Source organism: Salminus brasiliensis, chromosome 1, assembly GCF_030463535.1.
Source record: "Salminus brasiliensis chromosome 1, fSalBra1.hap2, whole genome shotgun sequence".
NCBI classification, from domain to species: domain Eukaryota; kingdom Metazoa; phylum Chordata; class Actinopteri; order Characiformes; family Bryconidae; genus Salminus; species Salminus brasiliensis.
The window spans coordinates 66,871,180-66,894,084 of NC_132878.1; the positions used below are offsets into that span (position 1 = coordinate 66,871,180).

At 37.5% G+C, this 22,905-nt stretch overlaps 1 protein-coding gene across 2 annotated transcripts in view; it reads right to left on the minus strand.

The window, feature by feature from the left end:
* tmem121ab (transmembrane protein 121Ab) overlaps positions 1-21,731 on the minus strand; it is a 66,491-nt gene extending 44,760 nt beyond the window's left edge. Inside the window, exons 1-2 of one of the 2 annotated variants that reach the window (XM_072656604.1) lie at positions 21,660-21,731; positions 21,183-21,302 (exon numbers count right to left, since the gene is read on the minus strand). The gene's annotated coding sequence lies outside the window, so the exon portion shown is untranslated. The remainder of the gene's footprint in view (positions 1-21,182; positions 21,303-21,659) is intronic. The other variant, XM_072656605.1, reaches the window with a different exon arrangement.
* Between the last annotated feature and the right edge of the window lie 1,174 nt (positions 21,732-22,905).

Sequence of the window (22,905 nt, forward strand, 5' to 3'; positions counted from 1 at the left end):
GACTTCCACCTGCATAGTTTAAATAGCAATGGTGCTTGTGAATATATCTACGCCAATGGGCGTGGTGGTCTCGAAATGAGGTGTGTTCAGGTAAATTTCTGGTGTACTGCTATCTTGGCAATGGTAAACGCAGGTACGCCACTGACTGAAAACAACCTTGGCAGATGTCAACAGTCAGATGTTCATTGCTATCTTGGCAGTGAATTGTCAACACAGGCGTGTGCTCAATGTGTGCACACCCCCGCTTTGCACCAAAGCCATACTGCACCTGGCTCTTAAAGGGAACTGCAAGTGACACACTGATTTACTGGTTTATTGCATGTTATACCCAAAACACACCCATGAATAATCAATAGACTTAATACATGCCTTTGCGTTTCATACTTTTTCCATGGTTACAATAGCAAATACATACTGACATGCCCCAAATCAAGCTGCGCAGCTGACGACTCGCCTAAGATTGCTAAAACAGGGCCTTAAGCCTCCCACACGTGTTTAATTGAGGTTAAACCAAGGCTCAGAAACAGAATAAAAAAGCAATACTTGTGATCCATATGCTTTTACATGGGCTATATGTAGGGCTAAAATAATTAAACAACAGTTTTGGTAAGTTTTGGAAGTAGATCCAGCAGGTTTGTTCAAGCACATACAGGCTGTGGAACTGTTTAATTTATAAACTGCTGCAACATCTAGCTAAAAACAGCCCATAATAACATGTTTTAGTTGGGTATATTAAAACACTATAGTCGGTTTTAATTTATCTCTTTAGTAATGCTTTTAGTATTAAAACATGAGCTGCATACCATATGAAAATTATACATTGAATGCCAGATATGATGTTGATAAAAAAAAAGCAAAACATAATATAATAGGCTAGGGCTATTCGGTTATTGGGTGATTACCATTCTGATTTTGTTCCTAGCTAAATACTGTTCATTTACAGTTTCAGAGCCCTGGCTTCAACACTGCATACACATTTCTCCTTCTCCAAAGTCCAGTTGAGAGGAGATTGACATGCGAGCTAAACATGCAGTTGGTCCAGAGCTTCCTCTTCTACTGACAGTGCTTTTCCATGGAAATTACACAGCTGTGTCTAAACATTTTTACACCTGTCAGCATTGAGTGTGCCTTAAATAGCTGAATCCACCAATTATATGAGGGGGTTAAAAACTGGACATCCTGAAAGAACCAACTCAAAAGCTCTACCCATGTTCCAAATTTTAGAGCTGTGTTGACTAAAGCCCATTTCTCTGTAGGCTTGGTGCACAAATACTCCTCAAAAGAGGTGCAAAGCTTTTTGCTTCATTGATCAGGAAAATAAGCCCACAACTAGTGAATAATGCAAACAAAAAAAAATAAAGTGTAGGCCAGTGGCTACAGATAGTCCAGAGTCCAGAGCTTTCTACTGCCCATAGGAGCATGTTATTTTTCTGCTTTATTGCACTCTGTTCAGCTTGAGGGACTTGACTGTGAGCTGATTAGCATGAAACCTAAAACCCTAAAGAGTAGTGGAGGCTCCAGATTTTGTGCTGTCAGCAAAACAACATTTAAACTATCTGCACTGTGTAATAGGAGACTGCCTGCTGAACATGTTGCAGTAAGGTTGCAGTAGGTTGGTACTACTGGGGTTGCCATTACTGCTGTTGGAGCATTTATGGTCTAAAAGAGCTAATATTGGCTCTAATATATCATTGATTAGGCTGCAGCAGTGAGCTGATGATGAGCTTCTATTTTGTGGAGCCTTTATTGAGGACCAAAGAATGATGGAACTTCAATTCATTACAACCTGTGACAGTCATATGTTCACACATTTAGTTATTATTATTTTTGTTGTACATATAATTTACAATGCATTGTCATTTAAACACAACATCATTAATTACATAGGTAACTACATGGGTCCTCATGCAGTTATTTGTTGATGCAAATAACTACATGTCAAGTTATTTGTTAGTGCATTAACACAATACATTCTTTAGTTTAAGTTTCTGTGCCTGTAGCTCCACTTCAAATTACACTGGACGCTTGCTGGAGACCTGAGGATGAAACAACCAGCAGCAAACAAACAAATGCAGCAGCAGCAGCTCCAGTTCCCCTCGACAGCCTCCACTGTAATAAGAACCCAAGAGCTGTATGAAAGGCAGCGAGACCAAGAGACTGCAATCACAGAGCAGCTGTATGACTATATACAGACTGTATGGCATATATCAGAGTTTCACAACTACTGGACTGCATCACAAGTGGAAGTACCCTCTAGTGGTCCGGGTAACAGCACTCTCATAAACACATCAATGAGAATAACGAATGAAGTGTTATCAAACTAACTGCTAACAGTACTAATGTTTTTATTTATACTTTTTTATTTGTATTATTATGAGTAATGAAGAGTATCTCACAATATCTCAACATTTGTCCAGAGAAAAGGTGATGACACTAATACAACAGCCCAGTTTAATTTGACTCTATTCATTGAGATAAAATGAATAAACACAATCTTCATTATTCTACTTTACTTTATTGGATACTTTATTCATTGGATTTTAAGGGTTAAAGTGTAGTAGTCACAAACACTCTAGCTAACTCTCAACTGCTCTGTCTGCCTCTCTGAACATTAGCTTAGACATGTTCTCCGGGGTCAGATCACTTACAGGCAGAGTGTATCCACATACACTGAGTTAAGGGAAGTGGATCTGCATTGGTTGATGACTGCATGGCAGAAAATATTGTTTTATTGACTGCACACTATACAGAAATGACCCTTCCCGTAGTGTACTGCTGCTGAAATGATACCCCATTTTACTTAAGCTCTATTGGAACTACAGGAACTAGAGGAGTTGTGTAATGTAATTTTTGACTGTCTGACTGTTACAGCATAAAGTATGTATGCAATTTCTTTGAATTCCTGGACTTATAGGACACAATGCTATTAAAATACAATTTCCCATTATTTCTCAGTACATTCACTACATCATGTGATGTGTCAAAATCATGCTTGAAATGTTGGGATGATTTTCTAAATGGTCTTTTCCACTTTAAATTTAACATTGTTTCAGCTTGCTTTTAAATATTGTATTTTTTCTGTATTTTACTCATTGCTTTGTTATCAAACTTTGTGCATGTTTAGCCATGCATGTGTATCACAAGGAGCTCTACAGCTCAGAAAAGAATTGTTAGTTAAAGGCTCTTTGGTTTTAACCATCAAATCAAACTCACATCAAACTTATTCTAAGACTATTGGTCTGATATTAGAACTATTAGTAGAACTGGTAGTAGTATTATTGATTTCTAATATAGTAGCAATTGTTTGCTCATATTCCCTAACTATTTGGTGGTCATGTGAGGAAAAGACAATTTTGGAGCAGCCATATCAGGGAAAGTCTTCGACTTTTATTTGGTGCTTACCTATGAGGTCCTCTGCATTACAACATTAGAAAGGTAGAAAGGTAGAAAGGTAGCAGATCTCCTGTTACAAACGACTATTCCCTCTACAATTATGATTTACAAAAACTACACACATTTAGAAACTGCAGTTATCGTTACTGCAAAAACAAATATATATAGTTGTAGGTAAATTATTTTGTACCTATAACTCCTATAAACTAGTGGAGAAAGCCCTCCACAGTCAATGCTACATTTGCATTGGTAGAAGAGAGGTATTCAATGATTTTAATTTAATTAAATGTCACTGTTTTGTGTATATAGTCTTGTTTTAAGGAAAACAAAACTATCTTTTTATATAAAATTAATTATATATATTATATATTATATTAAATTGTTTGTGTTGTTATTGTTTGTGGGACTGAAAAAATATGTGTAAAAAATTGCAGATCAAATCTGGTGACACAGAAGATAAAGTGAATGTAAATATAATTCATTATAAATAAACAGATCATACATTTGCATAATAGCAACTGTATACTTCTGAAGATTAAGTTATTTTACCCCAGGCAAAACTCATCCAGCTGTAATAGTGGTATACACACAAAACACCAGCGATAATGACAGCATGAGGGAAGGATTTAATAATAGTGGCAGTCTGAATAGGTTGATATTATTCATGCACTACATATCTCACACTGCCTGGCCTAGAAAGCCCTCTGCATGGCCGCCTGCTATGAGTATTCATCAGACAGAGTAAGATTTTGCCCAAGGTCTTCATTCTGTTCAGCTTCTGTGTCTGAAAAAAAGCCTGTCAGAATTTAATACCGTTTATGTGAGTAGCACCTGAGGGCCGGTTCAGTCAGCGACCAAAAGACAAGCTGGCACTGGAGAGAGTTTTGGTGTAATCTAAGCCTGGTATAAAGATCGGACATTTACAAGCTGTACTATAGGTCGTACATCACAAACACACACACGTCTTATACAGAAATAAATAAGGACATATACTGTGATGGCAAGTGTCCTCAGAAATGTACAGTTTCAGCCTCTGACAGGGGATTTGGACAGGGGGAACTGTTTTCTACTTTACTGCATCAACGTTTTGTATGTTACGGAAATACTTATTGTTTTACTATAAACAAGTGACTTATGAAACATCAATGGATTGTGAGTGGTGTACTCAATCAACCCTGTATGGGGTCCATACTTCCATAATTCTGACCTTTTTATATATCACTGTATCCTTTTTTAGTAGTTACTGGGTAATTCTGAGTGGATGCTGAACAGACCATAGAAGATACTTAATTATTTATAATGGCTGAGTGTACTACTTCATAGTAGTTACTGAATAATTGCTAATAGTTTTTAAATAAATAATAATGCTTGCTAAATAATTCATAGAAATTAGAAGTTGCTGAATACTTTATAGCAGTAACTAAATCCTTCTTACTGGTTACTGAATAACAGTGACCTGCACAGACAACCCCCTCCCCCCCATCATCCATTTGCATGTACCTGAATTGCCTAAAATTCAGAAAAGCAGAAAAGCACCCCCACTTTATGTTAAAGGAGAAACTCATTCAGCTTCTGAGTTTCCTTCCACCTAAAACGTGCTTCTGAGAAAATGAACCTACATTACATTAAGTTCATTTTGTAGAAAATTAATGCTTGACCTTTTTCACAATGCTTCACCAGATGGCCTAAAAGTATTGTGCAAAAGTGACAATGTGGGATGCCACATCTCTGTGTGCCATGTCTATCAAAAAGTAATAAAAGTTTGTATAAAAGTAATTTGGTATTTGGTCTAACTTTAGCAATTACTGGACGCTTCTGTTTATGCAGCCACAACACCACAAGGGCAGCTCAGCCAAAGAGGTCGAATAGGCTGTTGCTCTGATATCTTTATTCTGGCCTGTGCACACTCATAATTCAAAGTAATATTTTATAGTATATGCTATATAGTATATGCTTTATAGTATATGCTTTATAGTATATGCTATATAGATATAGTATATCCACTTCATAGTGGATCCATAGCAGCTTCTGAATATGTCATAGAAGACACTGAATACTGATAGTTTTTGATAGTGGTTACTAAATAATATTTATACTGCATGATTTAAAGTGCAAACTGAATGTCATAGTAGATCCTGAATAATTCACAATGGTTATTAAATTTAGCTTACAATAATTACTGAATAATCATAGTAGATACTGAATAATACATAATAGTAACTGGGTAATTCATAATGGATACTTAATCATTGACAATGGTTATTAAATAATCCACAATAGCTGATTAGTAAATTTATGTCTGGTGAACTAATAAGACTAATGATTAAATTAAAGATTAATGGTTAAGAAAAATAACACAGACTTTATTGAAAGTTTGCACTAGGAGTTAGTTACTCATTAGTAATGAATCAGTTTTATACCAAACTTTAACAATTATAATTACTGATGTTTGATGAAGGCCTGAACAGTGTATTTGTTGTGTTGCAGGTTTATTGAGTGATAAAAACGCTACCTTTGGCATCGTGCCTCTGCATAGTTATATTCTTAAAAATGGTGAGATGATAAAGGATGGACTGGGACCACAAGCCTCTCACCTCAAACAGTGCTGAAGATAAGGAACTTACTTAAATTTTTTCATTTTGTTTTTTCAGTTTTTGCTTTGGTGAGTATATGGGTTTTAATGGTATATGTGTGTGAAAAAGAGAAAGAGAGAGGTACAGTGTGTGTTTGTGGGATTTTGTGGGCATGGATTAGTGTGTGTGTGTGAATGAAAAATAATGTGAAGACCAATGCATTAAAAAACACATGAGAAAAACATACAGTACCCTACTCTCCGCCCCCCACACACATACATTTGCTAAGGCCGAGGCTCTGAAAGATGAAATGACTTAATAAAATAATAAAGTCCCTTTTAAATAAATCCTTTGTGTTTTGTGTGTGAAATGTGTGAGGGGAGAAATCTTCACGCTTGAATCTGTTGCCACAGTCCCGCAGGACTCTTAATGCTTGCTTAATGAAGGTCAGAGAGTCATTGTCTTATAGAGCAGGAATGCCAACATCATGCCTGCGGGTTGGAGCCTCAATAATGAGTCCAAAGGCTTTTGTTGGAGATTCTAGGTGACCTCTAGCCATAGAAAATAGCAGATCCTATGCTAAAAGAAGTGGGGTGATATTTATTTCACACCTCTAAAATTTGAAAATGTGTCTGATAAGTATGTAATGTAGCTGGTAAACTTGGTCATATTATATATGCATGAATGGTATTGCACAAATAGTTAAAGCAATTTTATATTTATAAATAGTCTTAACTTTATATGCTCTAATCCAGATCAACTGGCAGTTTAATTATGTTACAGAGGTAGAAAATCAACTGTAACAGTTTGTTAGAAGAGAAGAAGAATGAAATGTTACAGTGTAATTGTGTTACAGAGGAAGGAGAATGTGGTATTACAGTTTACTTGTGTTACAGAGGGAGGAGAATGTGGTGTTACAGTGTAATTGTGTTACAGAGGAAGGGGAATGTAGTGTTACTGTGTAATTGTGTTACAGAGGTAAGAGAATGTGGTGTTACAGTGTAATTGTGTTACAGAGAAAGGAGAATGTAGTGTTACAGTGTAATTGTGTTACAGAGGAAGGAGAATGTGGTGTTACAGTGTAAGTGTGTTACAGAGGTAGGAGAATGTGATGTTACAGTGTAATTGTGTTACAGAGGTAGGAGAATGTGGTGTTACAGTGTAAGTCTGTTACAGAGGTAGTAGAATGTGGTGTTACAGTGTAATTGTGTTACAGAGGTAGTAGAATGTAATGTAGTGATGTTAAAAAGGTTGGGAACATTAGGAATTTGGCCTGGTGTTTTTGACTAGGCAGGAAAACAAAGCCCAACACATGGACTTATATATAGATCAACCACTGCTAGTTTTAAATAAGGTTGTTGTAATGGTTGTAGTTGTGGAAAAAGTAGTAGGTTTCAAACAGAGAGCTGTTCTTGAAATGAGTGTGAGTGAAGGATCACACAGTGAGGGCAGAGTGCTGTGGAGAGAGTTGGGATTCTTTTTGTTTATTCTGGTTTACAGATAATTATGTTTGCTCTGTTCTCTAGCAGACCTATTACTGCCTACTACCTGTGTGTGAAAACACTGAATTGCACTGCACATACACACACACACACACACACACACACACACAAAAGCAGCATGTGGTCTCACAGGCAATGTTGTCGGACGGCAGCGGTGCAGAGCCAGCGGGGTTACTGCCGTGTCTGCCCCGTTTCCACGGAAACAAATGGTTGCTTAGGTTGACAGAATTGGCAGATGACAAATGAAAGCATGAGCGTGTGTTTCAGTGTGTTTCTGACTGCAGGGCATATTTGTGTGTGTGTGCATGCGTGTGTTCTAGCTAACAGTGTAAACTTCATATATGTTTCTATCAGTAAACATCATATATATATATCTCTGTGTGTGTGTGTGTGTGTGTGTGTGTGTGTGCGTTCATGTCTTTGATAACAGGGTGGTGAAAATGCAAACATGATCAATTAGTGGTTGTGGGACTTTCCCCTGAAACTGCAACCTTTATAACAAAAAGTAAAACACTTATACACACACACACACACACACACACACATTAATGTGTATGTGGGTCAGGTGTTTATGCATTGTAATTAAACAAAGTGCTCTACTGAGCTATTTGGGGAGACCTGCCAGAGTCTAAATCTCTCTCTCTCTCTTTCCACTCCTCCAGAGAAAAGCACAATCAGAGCGATGCGTTTCTTTTTAGGATTTTCACACTTTTCCAGACGCCCGTGGCTTTCTTCACACTTCTAGCGTGTGTTCATTCCAGTATTTTCTTTTACAAGCCGCAGTTGGAAGTGCAGTTAACCAAAAGCCTTCTATTCTAAAGCAGATTGTATCAGCATGACCTGTAGCTTTGTCCTTTTACAACGAAGCACACAAAAACTCTAATTGTGCATTTTTATATGAAACTTTGGGGGGTTCTGTGTAGGCTCCAAAAACTGTCTCAGCCCACTTGTGGTCTAATGTAATGCAGTCTGACTGACTGAATGCACATTTTTTAAATTTCTGAAAAGACATCAATCAGTGTCCAGTTTATTTGAACGTCCTCTATTGTAGCTCCACTAGTGATCCTGTTGTGAGAAACTAGGGTGGAGTGAGGCCGATAAACTGTACAGCAACAGATGAAGCAGCAGTCTGTAACTGTACTCCTGTATCTGGAGCTCTTGATGTTGAAAGAGAATGTTTTCGTGCTTCCCCTCTAACCAGTACAGTGTTTAAAAGCACCACCCAGGTAAAAAATCTTTGGTTAGTAGAACATTACGTGAACGTTCTGAGCGCTGAGAGTTTGGTTCTTCGAGTGTTTTTATTCAACAATTTTTTCTGCATATTTGTTTATTGTATATTCATACTTCAATTCAAGTAATGCAAGGTCATCATTTATACTTTTTTATTATTAGTGTAAATTCAGAACATATTTTCAGTTAAATTGAGAAAGCATTTCTATGTATAAATAAATGCTCCAATTCTTAAGTTACTATGTAACTATGTATTAGTATGATCAGTTTTTTTATTGTGTTGAATTTCATTTATTGTATTTTTAGTTTTGAGAAGGTTTTTAGAACGTCCCTAGAACTTTATTTCTGTAGCATTACAGGCTGACCTTCCTGGATCCTTTTTTTTCCAAACATTGCTAAATGTTCCTATAATGTTATCTGCTAGCTGGGTACTTTCTATTCATTAAGTTAGCTTAATTTTGTCAAAACTGCCATCCAGCCTTAATTTCATTTCACACTTAACAGCTTAACACATTGTCTCTTATATATGTAAAGAAAACAAATCAAACTGGTATGGATTAAACAAAAAAAAAAAATGGAAGTAATAGCTTTGAAAGAGCACAATTATCCCAGGTGTTGCTTTTCTCCCTGGATCTTGAAACTGTCTGTTGCTGACTGCCTGTGTTTTGACAACTGCCAGTGATAACTATGATGAGAGTTGATTTGCTTATAATAAAACCATATTATAAATGTATCCTGTTTTAACACTCAGTTTGGTTCCAGTTAGTTGTATGAGTGTGTTAACAATCAGGAGTCTTAGTTTAACTTCCAGAGTATAGTTTAGTTTAGATTAGTTGAATTAATACGGTGAATATTTTAATAAAAGTATTATGCTCAGCTAGGTTTCAATTGCATTATTCTACCACATCATACACTGAAAACTAAATTTGGGTTTTGTTTGCGCTGCAGTGTACGTTACTGGACAGTTAAATACTGTTGCACTACTGTTACATATTACAAACATCAACAAATATCATGGAATGAACCAGGGCTGTGTAGTTTTTTGTGGTTGTGGTAATGACTGGCTTCTCTTCATCAGGAAAAGTTTACTCCAAAAATGCCAGCTTTTAGTAAAAACCTGATCTGTTGGTTGTCATGTAAAAAAGGTAAAATACCCCAACATATCATCATTTGATCTTTACATTAACAGCATTTGGAGATGAAGGTAAAATACCTAAACCCATAAAACTAAATAAATATCTTATATATATATTAAAACCATTTGTAAAATTTAATGAATAAAAATACTATTTTTCTGTGAAAAAGTTCCCGGGAGAAAGTTAGGACACCCCTCATTTATTACTGCTTCAAATGCCTAAAATTAGAATCAGGTAGATAGAATTAGAACAGATTCAATTATCTGCAGATGATTAGAACATCATTAGAGGATATTTGGGGGGAGCCCTTTAAACCTCAGACATTTAGTTTAGTTTGTTCTTGATTGTGACATCCGAAGAGCTGATGCCTTCAGTAAGAAGGTTGTAGATGGAGATGAGTCTGGGAAAGGATTGAAAAGATTTTAGAATACTCTTAGAACAGAAATCAGCCGTTCCACTGTCTGCAAAATAATTTACAACAATTGCAACATGGCCAGGTTAGGCTGTTCTAGCAAGTCCAACAGCAGACCACAAAAGGAGTAAAGAAGACTCATCACAGGATCTGCAGGTAACTCTTGGCACATCTAAAGTACAGCATCTACCCTCAGAAAGATACCACACACGTTTGATTTTCATTAGAGGTGTGCAAGGAAGAAACCCTTGCTGTCAAACCCAACAACATCAGAGAGAGACTACATTTTTTCAGAGAACATCTAGACCAAGACCAAGATATCTGCAACAATGTGTTTTGAACAAATTATTTAGACACAGTAACAGAGGATATGTATGGTGTAACATTTGACACATCATTTGAACACAGAAATCCATGTCAACAGTGAAGCATGGAGGTAAAAATTGATGTATTTTTGGGGCTGCTTTTCTGTAGTAGGGCCTGGAGAGCACTTCAACATAGAATCCACTAGGACTTCTTTACTGTATTAGAGGGTGCTTTAGGAAAATCTGAGACCATCTGTCTAAAAAAACACAGCTGAAAGATTTCTGCATAGAGGAATGTGAAAAACTTTCTCCCAGACATTTCTTCAGTTATATGGGTTTAGTTATATTACCTCAATCTCTTAATATTATTTAAATGAAGATAAAATGTCCATATGTTTAAATATATATATATATAAAGAGGTTTTGTGGGGTGTCCTAACTTTTACACATGACTGTAAACACAACTTTGAAGCTGTGAAATGAACTCATTAGCAGAATAAAGAACATCTATTGTCTATCAATGTTTGTGTATTCTTTAGGTTCTTTCACTGAAGTAACCAAAAGGATTTCTTTCTTTTCTTTTTATTGTAGTGTTTTTAACAATGATGTGTTTGATGTGTATGAACTATTTATATTTACTTTTTATATTCCTGAGTTGGAAAATCTACTTGCAGCTTCATGTAAAGCCAAAACACTGCCAAACCAAAATATGTGCAATAAAGCACATGTGCAGCAATGCAAGTTGTCATTTTCTACAACACTGTGAACAAAGTGGCAGTGAAATATATGTTAGAAAAGCTCAGATTTCAGTATGTTTCTCTGTGGTGTGTCAATCACTGTTGTTTTACACTTTAATTCTAAATCTGCATTTCTACCCTGTTTGACACCACAAAAAAGAATGACCCATACACAAGCATAGCAGCATAGACACATTCATTTAGATGTCCACAGAAACACCACACACACACACACACACACACACACACACACACAGATTACTGTCATTTATCCTGAGTATTAAAGGGTCTGGCAAGGCTAGCAGACACCATAGCCTTTGAGTAACCCCGACGCATCCTTTGCAGACACACTCCAGCTCCATTAGCTTACACACATCTTATTCTCTCTCTCTCTCTCTCTCTCTCTCTCTCTCTCTCTCTCTCTCTCACACACACACACACACACTTATTGACTTTTACTTTGCCATCATTCATATGCACCATGTGTATACATAAGCATCTATATGTAATACTAGTGTCCCATATGTATTATGTATACTGTACATAATTATCTAGATATATTAATAACAATGTCTCATGTTTATTAATTTGATGTGAGTAACTAAATATGCGTTCCAGATGTATTATATGTAGTAAACCATTGGGAAACATAAAAAAACCTGCAAAATCAGTATCTTCAATATTTCTAGTATCTCTGATAGGGCAACTTTGCAGGAGAAGGAAAGTTTGCAATGAAAGTCAGAAAAATATTCATATTTTTATTCTTCAAGTCATTTTGGAGCACTTTTATTCAATATGGACCAATTAGACATAATGCCAGATAAAAATGATATGAAAAAGTAGAAACAGAAATGTATATGAATAATACTATGTTTCACATATATTATGTGGATCAAGGCATTTGAGCCTAACCCTAAATCTAAGCATTCTTAAGCTAAAACTCAAACCCTAAACCTTAAGCTTAATAAACAACAGAGGTCTATCCTAATTTAGATCTGAGCACTTTACATAGTCAGGCCCATTTTGTCATGTGTTAGAGGTAAAATCTGCAAACAAAGGCATGAGATTTGGTCCCTTCAATAAACAAGCACACATTCTCTATACACAGTTCAGGTACAAACTCAAAAGCCTGCTCTTACAATACTCTATCAGAAGAGGAAACAGGACCATAATCACAGACTGTGAAGCACAGAGGAGCCGTTTCTGCAGGATATCACACTAAATTAATGTTTATTGTTCTTTACAGCAGGCTGCTGTTACTTTGTTGCGGCGGAGAGGAAGCTCACAGACCCTCAAGCTTCTTTTACAATTTGTGCTTTAAACAGCACTCATTCTAATGTGTGATTACACCACAAGAAGCCATTTCCTCATTGTTGTGTGGAAAAACCTTTAACACCATTAACTAAATGAAAGCAAAGATGATATGGCTCTGAAGTGCTGGAAAGTAGACACATTTAAATAGAGAAACAGTGACAGGAGGTTATATTTTGAGCCTGAACGTGCGCTTTATATGAAAATAGACAGCTCCAAACAGTAGTAGCATCCACCATAATATCTGAATTTAGTCCATGTTTATGGATAACAGTTTATTAAACAGTGTCAGAAACCACATAAATAAGTACTGTACATTAGAGATTAATAAACAACTCCACACAGCTTGAGCAGAGTGTGTGATGACTCAGGCAGGCAGTTAGCTCCATGCTAATTGGTGGGACTCCATTACTAATTAGCGACATCAGCTTCGTAGCTCCACTGTAAAGCTAAAGAAGCAAACTTTAGGCAACAAACATGGCATGGCCGATTGTCTACATTTGGGTTAAAAAAGTTAAATACATTTAATTTTTGGTCAAACTACAACTCCTTAGTTAGTTTTCAGTGTTATTTTTAACCCCCCCCCCCCATAACTGTATATATTTCTGTCAGAGCGACCTACAAGGTTGGTTAGGTAGGGTTAGGAGTCTTCCCAAGGACTCTTATTGGTGTAGCGCAGCATAGTCACTCAGACTGGAAATTTGAACCCCAGTCTCCCACATGGTGTGATAGCTCACTGGCAGGTAGTGATTTTATTTGTTGCACCACACCAACCACTATTGGCTAATTGATCAATTGATCTTTGCAATTTTACATTTTAATTATACTACACTTCTTGTATACCCTTATAAAAAAGGGGGTTCTTTAAAGGTTCTGTGGTAAGGACAGTGCATTTTCTGAAATTGGCCTGGGGAGGAGCCAAGCCCTCCTGCCTTGGAAGCTAAGAAGAATACACGGAAAACACCCAGAGGGCCAAAACAGGCGACATCTATTAAAACAAATGAAAATACAAACTTAAATGTAGCCCACCCTGCCCGATCTAACTCTTCATGCAGCTCTGCTTCTGCACCACCACTGTATATACTGAAGCATGACAACTCAGATAACCATTTAAATGCTAAATGGTTCTTCACCAAGATTGAGTACCTGCTGCAGATAGTTCTTTAAAGGGAGGTGGCGAGGAGGCAAGATGTAAATGTGAGTCCAGCGCTTAGAAAGCAGTGCTTTCAGCCATGTGATACATGATCTATAGTCATGGTTTTATGAACTTGCAGGAGTTGCAGATATTGTACACGACTGCAAACTTCATAAGCTACCACTTTATAAAAAAATACCTTTTTATGAACGGTTAAAATGTGTTTAGTAATGGTTGTTAATAAGGTTGTAAACACCCTCAAAATAACTAATAATAAGGTATAGCAGATATATAAATAGGGAACAGTGACATGTTGCTTTCCAAATAGTGAGCTTATATTCATCTACCATGTTAAACATTTGCTGGTCACTGATCTTACTTTTGTCTGCTCAAGCTGACAGGTAGGACACTGACTGATAGGGAGGTCAGTGTCCTATCTGTCAGCTTCAGCAGATACCTGTTAATAATACAATACCATTTAACCCTGGCCAAATAGGAGCTCTTATTGTTCAGAAAGGAGCATGGCCTGTTTGATTTGATATTCCTTGCTGTCTCAACAGTCTATGACTATTTTTTTAATTATTATTATAAATAATGAATTACTAACACTTATAACAACCAAAAATGTGAGTGTACCACATTTTAAAGGTCTGAGGAACCTCCACTTGATGTAATGGCCATTTTCCCTTCATTACCAATTAAAAGGTTCCTCACCCTCACATATCTCTTTTATAAACAGGGCTCTTTACAGAACCAAACAAAGTTCCTCTATGGCATTGCTCCATTCCATTGAACCATTGCAGAGTGTAGATAAGTCAGAATTTAACATCACCATAAAAGCAGAGTGTGTGGGAGGGACATGTTGGGTTTTACATCTCCACCTGATTCAGCATTCTTTAAACCAAATGTAGATTTTTTTTCCCTTCTTGCTGGGATATCTCTGAACAACAACAGTACTTCAGGCCATGCAGGGCAAAGATTCATTTTTATGAAACATTGTCTTCATGAAAGTGTATTGGATATTTTGTGGCTGCAATAAAACATATATAAACATAAATAATTCACATTACTCTGCTGATTATATATATTGTGTTGCTATGCATAAATGCAACAGGACACACACTGTTACAGTGTTAAATAAATACAAGCTCTAAATGTATTTGATTCAGATATGTACATCAGCTCAACATGAATAAAATATATATTATTACAGTCACTGCCAAAAGGTTGTCAACTCAGAGATAAAACATGTGCCGATAGAGTATATTTTATACAAATGCAACTGATGTAAACATTTAAAACATTCAATATTTCAGTCACTGCTTTTTTTTGTGTTTCCAGTTTTACAGTTCAGCATGAAGAACATCCCAGTTCATATCACAAGGTGTTTGCTATTTCACTGTAAATTTACCAGTTTGGTCAAATGTGTGTATTTTTAGACATGCATATTCACCTTTCTGCCATAACGCCACTACAAGTTAAATCAATAACATTGATTATCTGAGTACAGTGGCACCTGGCAAATGGGTGGGCTCTTCATATTAGACATCAAGTGAACAGTTAGGTCTTGAAGGTGATTTGTTAAAAGAAGAAAAAATGGCCAAGCATAAGAATCTGAGACACTTTAACAAGGACCAGATTGTAATGTCTAGACGACTGGGTCAGAACATCTCCAAAACTGTTCTGCTGGTGTGCAGTGATTAGTACCTACCAAAAGTGGAATAAAAGGTAGGACAACCAATGAACCAGCGACAGGGTCATGGGCGCCTAAGGGGCAATCCATGGAGATCCCACCTCACAAAGTATAGGACTTCAAGAATCTGCTGCTAACTAACACTGGTGCCAAATACCACTGGACATCTTCAGAGGTATGGTGAAGTTTGATGCCTCAATGGGTCAGTACTGCTACTGAGGCAACCTAATACACAGTATTTGGCAGGTGGTTTTAATGTCATGGCAGATCAGTATATACAATATGAATAGGATATATGTCCTGATATTGCACCCTGATTCTGTGTTTGTGTGTGCTGAGCTGTGCTTCATTCATGTGCTGTTATTTCGTGTGCTGCAGAATCTGCAGATTATTCTCTTCCATCCTGTCTTCATTCCTGAGCACTACAGCAGCTATCCATGAGCCCTGCCAGTTCACTATTGATTAGAATGGAAGTCTTTACATCAGGCAAGGTTTTAACTCCACAGCGTATTTAAAGAGGCCAAGAGACGCCGAGTGAAAATGAATAGTAAAGAGTGAGAGAGTCAGTAAGCAGGGAACAAAATGGTAAAATGTAGGATACAGATGTGAAATTAATTTTAACAGAATATATATGGTCCAAGAACATACAACAATAGCCATAAAAAAACTCAATGGCTAAGCACCACCCCCCCCACACACACACTCATACACACACACAGCAATTAAGAACAGTCAATATCTCCTCACACACAGCATGACCCCTGATTGGGGTGAGTATCATCCATCCTCCTTCATTCTTCAATGAGTCAATAGAGAAAGAGAGATGGAGAGATCCAGCTGTACTTTAGGCCTCAAATAAGTCTATCAAAGGAAGCTGATTGGGTTCTGGGCTACACAGATGAGAAATGTGTGCCTCTAATCACCTCACATCATCATGGAGTGAGTTTCAGAAACACAAAGCAGACCCCAGGTTTGGAAGTAACACTTACTTTTGTAGAAAACTTGGAAATGTTGATTTTGGCAGGAGAGAACAGACAGTTATGTAATCCAGAACAGTGTGTCTGCCATGTGTGCAGTAATAGCGTGTGCAGTAACTGATGGTTTATGATTTTAGCTGCTGCTGATTCTGCTGCAGAGGTTTATTGTAGCACTAATTGGATCCACCTGATTCTCCTATCATGATCAATCAGGTGTATTACACTAGTGGAAAGAATCTGAACTCCATAGTGTAAGGCAGCGTTAAAAAAGTATATATTTTCCCATAGACTACAGTAAGAGCAAGACTACAGCACTGCTTTGGTTCCAGGAGGCATGTTGATTGTTGGCAAAATCAATTCATTATAAAATATTTGTAGACCTTTGTCCTGTAGTGAATGCAATATTTAAGCAGTTTGCCCCCTTTAACCTGGTTAAACATATTGATGTTGGGGCCACCTCACATGAATAGGAATTTTCTTGATTTTGTTATGACAGCTATTACTTTTTGAGTGCATGGCTGAAATTTGAAATGGCTCTAATATTATTAGTGTCCCACTCCCCTTACCCACTCATATTTGACCTTTGTTTCATTTCAGGACAGGCACTGCATAAATAATGTAAGCAGTCACTATTCTGATTGATTCAGCGGTAGTTACTTCTAGTTATTAACCCAATGGCCTTTAAAAAGGCATCATTTAAAGGGCCCATGACACCTGCCAAATGAATTTCCTAAAAAGAAGAGTTACATGTGAACCCTACAGTGCACACACTAATGGAAACTAAGCTGCAGTCCATTTGGAACACGTTTACATATGCTGCACAAGTAGTGGCATCCAAAAGTAGTTTTAGCTGTTTTATTAGTCAAGCAATTGTTTTTTTCAATTGTTCTTTGCTGATAGAAGTTTGTAATTTTGTAATAACACTTTTGGCCCTTCGCTAGGCCAGAGGCTTTTTAAGGGGTTAAGGCAGTTCTCACTATGCAGTGACACATCTGATCAAGCTCACAACATCGGTCTGAAAACAGCAGCAGTTCTTTCATTACTTTCTACATGACTTAGTAAACTAAATACTGTTGGAACCTTTTTTCATTTTCACTGGGATATTTTTAGTTTTATTTTTGTCAGAAACAACAAAATCAACTTTCTGCAGACTGCTTTCTTGTCTTTCTGGTCTTTGCTTTAAGAATAAAACAAAAACTTGAGGCAGAATTCAGACAGTAGAAGATGAAATGAAATTCCATCTCCAAACCCATTAAACACAGAACCAGGAGGATATTTTCTATTACAGTTTAAGCAATATAAGCAACACATTTATGTGCAATTTATTCCATCTCAATTTGGGGAAAGAAAAGGGTGGGATATTGCCTTGGGTATAAAATGCGTAGTTTTGCAAGCAAAGCACCCATTTCAATCTCATGATGTTTTCATAAATAAATGAATCAGACTTTTTGAGCAGACTGAAATAATATTACTGGCTCTCTTTGGCATGTATGAGTCTATGCAGAAAGTACAGGCATTTCTCAACTGAAAGCCTATTCTAATTCTTTTAAAAACAATAAATTAGATAAATTAGATAAATGTTGTGATGACCAGGGAGTGGTGGCAAGGATGAAATAATCACTTAGTCATCGGGGATTGAGTGGTTACCAGTTTTAATGATATCAAGCTGTTTTAAACTGTGACACTTCCAGGAACATCAGTAAATAGATAGCACATGCACCATATGCTGAATAACGTCCTAGTTTGTGGCAGAGCCAGTTGAGGTTTATTTTTGTATTTTACCTGTACCTGTACCTGTGGTGAAATGCATTTAGTGGATATTAGTACTTTTTGGGTATATTTTAGCAATACAATATCATTTGCTCACTCATGCACTCACTCATTTGCTCACTTTTATTCACCTTACTCTCTCCTTGATCTCCTCACACAGTGTCCAAATGATTATCCCTGAATTGCGCTCCTAACAGTTATTTTATCATATGGGTCTATGAAAGACAGAAAAGGCTGGAGATATAACAAAGGTAAAAAAAAAAAAAACATCCAAAATACAGCCAGAACAAATCCAAGCAGAGCAAATACAGGCAGGACAAATCCAAGCAGAGCAAATACAGGCAGGACAAATCCAAGCAGATCAAATACAGGCAGGACAAATCCAACCAAAGCAAATACAGGCAGGACAAATCCAAGCAGAGCAAATATAGGCAGGACAAATCCGACCAGAGCAAATACAGGCAGGACAAATCCAACCAGAGCAAATACAGGCAGGACAAATCCAACCAGAGCAAATACAGGCATGACAAATCCAAGCAAACCAAAATACACCAAATATAATCAGAACAAATCCAACCAAACTAAATACAGCCAGAACAAGTACAGCCAGAACAAATTCAACCAGATCAAGTACAGCCACAACAAATCCAACCAGATCAAGTACAGCCAGCACAAATCCATCCAGAACAAATAAATCCAGACCAAATACAGCCAGAATAAATCCAACCAGATCAAGTACAGCCAGAATAAATCCAACCAGATCAAGTACAGCCAGAACAAATCCAACCAGATCAAGTACAGCCAGAATAAATCCAACCAGATCAAGTACTGCCAGAATAAATCCAACCAGATCAAGTACAGCCAGAACAAATCCAACCAGATCAAGTACAGCCAGAACAAGTACAGCCAGAATAAATCCAACCAGATCAAGTACAGCCAGAATAAATCCAACCAGATCAAGTACAGCCAGAACAAATCCAACCAGATCAAGTACAGCCAGAACAAGTACAGCCAGAATAAATCCAACCAGATCAAGTACTGCCAGAACAAATCCAATCAGATCAAGTACTGCCAGAACAAATCCAACCATATCAAGTACTGCCAGAACAGTTCCAAGCAGCCCAAATACAACCAGACCAAACTAACTGAATCAAATGACTGTCCAGTATTGGGTATCCAATATTTTGTTTAGTTGGTTAGGTGGTTGCTTATGCAGAGGATTCAGTGCTGCTATTAAAGCCTTGAGTAACTGTCCTTTTACTCTGTAAAACAGTATTGTTTGATAGACAAATTGCACACAAAATGTAGTCATTAACATGTCCAAGGTACACTAATTGTCCTTTTACAGTCACTGACTGTCACTGTTAGTGTCCAAAAGATTAGAATTGAATTCAGCTGTTAATTGTCTACAGAAAGAAGAGAAAAGGCAAAAGACAAAAAAAGAAGAAGAAAAGAAGAAACTCAAGCCAGGGTAAATCCACCATGGCTGGATTTTGATAAAATCCAACTATAACAAATTCATCTAGACTAAATCCATCCAGACCAAATCCAAGCAGATTAGTTTTCAATAGTCACTTAGTACCTGCTCATTTTCAGCACCAAATGATGCAAAGGCAGTGGTTTGTCCTTTCACTACATATGGCAGCTACATATTCACTACATATGACAACATAGGTCAGTGACATTCATGAACACATTAATGATCTAGTTTTTATTAATGATCTAGGGAAGCATGGACATTTCTGCACTAATCATTAATTCATACATTTGTAACAGAATGATGCACGTAATACAGTCATATTTGTTAGGTGTAAACTTTCACATGCAAGATATTTTGGTGATATATCATAATTCACTTTGCCATTATGGCGTTTAAAATGTGTGTAATTTATGTGCAATAATGTATTAACAAAATTGTAAATTGATAGGCTGTGCAGGGTTTTGGAGTTAAACTCTTCAGTATTGGAACCCCTCTGTGTGACATTAGAAAATACAGTAAAAACCAACCCACACCAGCACAACCACTGCCTCGGGTTGCTTTCTTAATGCTGCTTCTGGATTTCCCTTGCTTTGCAATTTTTTGTGATTTTAAGCTCTGACCTCAGATCATTATCAAACATTACTGAGGTTAATGATGGCAGTCTGGGAGAAAAAGTAAACACACAAATTTGGAGACTCATAATCTACACTAGACAACCCTGAGCTAACCCAGAATACATAGCATTTTCAATATATTATAAATATATTATGATGCAGAATAAAAAATGTTAATCACTTTAGCTAGTCTATGCAGGTGTAGTTAACTGTGTAGGACCATAACATTAGGAACTCTAAAGAGGTTCCTCACACCTTCCTTTTACAAAAATGTTTCTTTAATGGAATTTGGTTCACTAAAGTTTTACAGGGTTTTACAGATTATTTTTTCTAAACATGATGTGTGAGGCATTTTTTTATGAATTGGGTAAAAAAAATCTTTTTGGCATCTTTATTTTTAGTAGCATACTTTGCCTTAGCCTCTCTGCCCCCCCCCCCCCCCTCTCTCTCTCTATTCGAATACTCCATTGGACCACTTTGAGCACTGTGCCTCAATAAATCAACTGATATGTGCTGCATGATTTTACGTAGTAAACCCCTATGCGGAGCAGCGAAAGGGGAAATGTGCAGCCTCCATGTGCAAGACACTCAGAAACACTGAAAGCTAAAAGTACTGCAGCATATCAAAATCAACCTTGGTTTGAAACAGCAGTAAACAATACAAAAAGATAAGAAAAGGTAAGACAGTTCCTGAAGTTTCTTAAATAGGCTGTGGCAAGTATTTCCCACTAGATTTTATCCCATTTGCTCTTTCAGCAAATTAGCTTCAGGTTGAGTAATTCTAATAACATACAGCACATTTCATTACCTCACTAACCGAGGAGGTTTTACATGCTTAATAAAATACCTGTGTGCTCAGATTTGGGGGAATGGAAGAGAAGAGTGAGAATAAGCCAGAAAGCAGGATATTTTACCTCTACCGTGCAGAGATGTTGGGGAACTGGCTGAAGAAAAATCTGAAACAGCAGCAGCAGCAGCAGCAGCAGCAGCAGCAGCTCAAACCGCCAGGCGCTGTCCAGGGTGCTGAACGATCCCTATTAAAATCCACACGGAGAAAATCCACGAGGGTCTTTTCTTCTTTTTTCACATCTCTCAAAATCCAACGGATGTCTTATGCAATGACATGTAAAACATAGAAGTCTCGAGGGGAATTACATGGATAGAAATCGCTCGTAAATAACGAACAAGTAGTTGGAAATATAGCACTGTCGGTTCACAAGGCTAAGCAGCTGCCTTCTTACCGGATGCTTTCGCTCTCCCCCCTCTCTAGCTTTCTCTCTCTCTCTCTCTCTCTCTCTCTCTCTCTCTCTCTCTCTCTGGGTCGCTCATTCACCCCCGTCTCTCTCCCCCCCTCTTTCTCTCTCAGTGTAATTTATTGCCAATTTACTTACCTAGGGCGACGACTCCGTCTGCTTTCTGCCCTCGTGCCCACCTCTCCTCTCCCTCCCCTGCCGCGCTTTAGCAGAAACTTGCGGAAATGCGCGATGACTGTCACCGACAGATTCTTCAATAAAAAGGAAAGGGAGGGGGGCGATGGTAGCGGTAGCAGTGGGTTAGAGAGCCCTTGCCATGAGGAGGGTTTCTGTGCTGTCTTATTAGCTTTCAGGACACCAAACCACCACGAGCGCACGGTCCAACAACGAGGCAGTCCTGCTCGGAATGAAACATTCTCAGCAGCCATGCACTGGTTTTATGATGGGACTAACACAGGCAAGAAAACACGTGCAGAGGGTCACTGACTCGGACACAAAAAGAGACAAATTATTACAGGTTTGCATGTAATTAAATGCCGTGGAAGCATGAAATAGAGGAGTAATTAGGCATGGATTCTGTTTTTCCTTCTTATTTGAAGAATCAGTTCAGCTGAAACGGAATTATCTGGCAGGGGAATGGTTTATTCTGATTTAGTCCACCAGTAGGCCTGTTATGTTCATTAGTTAAGCAATTCAATAAATGTCTCATTCAATCATTGGTTAATTCACTCTAAATTGGTATATATACTTTTATTGGTTGCCCTTGGATGTTTAACTGTTTCTACAGTGAAGCCAGAAAAAAACACAAACAAACAAAAAATAGACATGAAGGAATTCCTGGTTTCATGGTTTGTGGGACAAACACACATTCAAATATGTTTTAAGTGACTGAAATGCACAGATTTACGAGCAGGCACTTGGATCAATGAGAGCAAATGGGGGAGTTGCTCTAGCGCACTGCTTTCTCTTCTTTCCACATCCATTGTCCATTACATAAACAGCAGACACCACAAATATGAAAAGACTGACATATTACACTATACAAAATCTAATAAATATGTATCTATTCTGACACACTGCCCCAGGAGAGCTTCTCTAGTGTGCCATACCGAAATAGTGATCTAAAAACTGTGACAGACTACAAGACATGCTGCTATAATAACATTATGAAGGGTCCCTTTTTTCTGTGTGGTTTTAAGGCATGACATGGCCTGGACCAACCAGTCCACTTACAAATGACTGCTTATTGTCCCACACCTTCACATCTCACCTCTGAAGGTAAGATCTGATGACAAAATCTTGACTAAGGACTCCTTTCCCTTGTCTTGACTTATGACTATGTCTAATCTATGTGCCCCATATTCATCTGAATGATTTTATGTAA